A 2,845-nucleotide genomic window follows, 5' to 3' on the forward strand; every position below is an offset into this window, starting at 1 on the left:
TCGTTGTATTGGAAATGTTGGAAAATATACAAAAGAATTCACCCTTCTATGACAATTAGGAAGAAAGACATGGGATGCTTTCTTTCTTTTTTTTTATATTCCTTTATTGTAATTTTTCTTATTCTTGTTATAATAATTCTTACTGTTATCTTTATTACTTAAAATTTTCGTTCATTCTCCCTATTCTTATTCTTATTTTTTTTATTTATTTATTTTTTTTCAGACAGATGAGGCTTGTGTAGTCACCCATCCAAGTATTGCCCGAAACCCCTGCGTAATCTCGACGATTTCATTTGACAATACCTATTTACTTATTTATTTATTATTATATTTATTAAAAAAAAAAAAGAAGAAAAGAAGATGAAGAATAAGGTATGTAATCGAAATACTCTCTCTATACTGTAGCAATAGTTTAGCTGGATGTACTTGTATTGTGTCAAAAATACTTGCAATATCTGCAATTGTAACCTGCAGTGTCGGCATAATGCATAATTAAGCAATGAAAAGAAAAATTAATAAAAGAATAAATGAAAAAAAGAAAGAAAAAAAGATACAATTAACAATTAAATATATTAGCTACCCCTCTACGTTTCTTTATCACTGCAGAAAAATGGAAACATTTTAACGTAGACTTGTCAAAATTCAACTGAAATTAAGGGTTAAATAAGGATTGTCACCCCTTCCCCAGAGGATATTCATTGTCTTTTAATATATATATATATATATATATATATATATATATATATATATATATATATATATATATATATATATATATATATATATATATATATATATATATATATATATATATATATATATATATTCTTTTTATTTAAAGTCTTATTTAGAGAGAGAGAGAGAGAGAGAGAGAGGTAACGTCCTTGAGGATAGCAGCTCGTCTACGCTCCGCTCAGTGATCAGCGTTAGAATGTAATTCCTCATTTCTTTAAAAAAAAAAAAAAAAAAAAAAAAAACAGAAACTTTATTTAGGGGGCTTGCTGGAAACAAACTACAATGGAGGAAAGAACAATATGTCTGCTATATGACCCACCCAGTTAAATTTTCAAGAAGCAAACGCAAGTTGGAAAATACGAGGAAGATAAATTTTCATTTATATACGTTTTATGGTAATTTCTGCCACGCCTTCCTCTATTCATCAAACGTCACTGACACTTATTCCCTTTATTTTTTACTTTACAGAATCTTTTGTAGGGCAAGACTCTAGAGGATATGTGCTTTCATAAATTCTATAATGCTTTGCTTATCATAGAGACATAAAAAAAAAAAAATAATAATAATAAAAATAAATAAATTAATTAATTTAAAAAATCAAAATAAATAGATATATAAATTAATTAATCAATCAAATAAATTTCTATGCTTCACCTTTATAGCATTCGTATGAATGTCAAAACAAAACAAAAAATATAAATATAAATAATAATATGAAAAAAAAAAATTACTAAATATATGAAAAATAGCATTACTACTACTACTACTACTACTACTACTACTGCTACTACTACTACTATTTTTTTTTTTTTTTTTATGTAGGAAGGACACTGGCCAAGGGCAACAAAAATGTAATAAAAAAAATGCCCACTGAAATGCCAGTCCCATACAGGGGTCAAAGCAGTGGTCAAAAAATGATGAATAAGTGTCTTGAAACCTCCCTCTTGAAGGAATTCAAGTCATAGGAAGGTGGAAATACGGAAGCAGGCAGGGAGTTCCAGAGTTTACCAGAGAAAGGGATGAATGATTGAGAATACTAGTTAACTCTTGCGTTAGAGAAGTGGACAGAATAGAGGTGAGAGAAAGAAGAAAGTCTTGTGCAGCGAGGCCACGGAAGGAGGGGAGGCATGCAGTTAGCAAGATCAGAAGAGCAGTTAGCATGAAAATAGCGGTAGAAGACAGCTAGATATGCAACATTGCGGCGGTGAGAGAGAAGCTGAAGACAGTCAGTTAGAGGAGAGGAGTTGATGAGACGAAAAGCTTTTGATTCCACCCTGTCTAGAAAAGCAGTATGAGTGGAACCCCCCTCAGACATGTGAAGCATACTCCATACATGGACGGATAAGGCCCTTGTACAGAGTTAGCAGCTGGGGGGGTGAGAAAAACTGGCGGAGACGTCTCAGAACACCTAACTTCATAAAAGCTGTTTTAGCTAGAGATGAGATGTGAAGTTTCCAGTTCAGATTATAAGTAAAGGACAGACCGAGGATGTTCAATGTAGAAGAGGGGGACAGTTGAGTGTCATTGAAGAAGAGGGGATAGTTGTCTGGAAGGTTGTGTCGAGTTGATAGATGGAGGAATTGATTTTTTGAGGCATTGAACAATATCAAGTTTGTTCTGCCCCAATGAGAAATTTTAGAAAGATCAGAAGTCAGGCGTTCTGTGGCTTCCCTGCGTGATATGTTTACCTCCTGAAGGGTTGGACGTCTATGAAAAGACGTGGAAAAGTGCAGGGTGGTATCTTCAGCGTAGGAGTGGATAGGACAAGAAGTTTGGTTTAGAAGATCATTAATGAATAATAAGAAGAGAGTGGGTGACAGGACAGAACCCTGAGGAACACCACTGTTAATTGATTTAGGAGAAGAACAGTGACCGTCTACCACAGCAGCAATAGAACGGTCAAAAAGGAAACTTGAGATGAAGTAAACAGAGAGAAGGATAGAAACCGTAGGAGGGTAGTTTGGAAATCAAAGCTTTGTGCCAGACTCTATCAAAAGCTTTTGATAATTATGTCCAAGGCAACAGCAAAAGTTTCACCAAAATCTCTAAAAGAGGATGACCAAGACTCAGTAAGGAAAGCCAGAAGATCACCAGTAGAGCGGCCTTGACG

The sequence above is a fragment of the Scylla paramamosain genome, chromosome 17 (assembly GCF_035594125.1).
Source record: "Scylla paramamosain isolate STU-SP2022 chromosome 17, ASM3559412v1, whole genome shotgun sequence".
Lineage (NCBI taxonomy): Eukaryota > Metazoa > Arthropoda > Malacostraca > Decapoda > Portunidae > Scylla > Scylla paramamosain.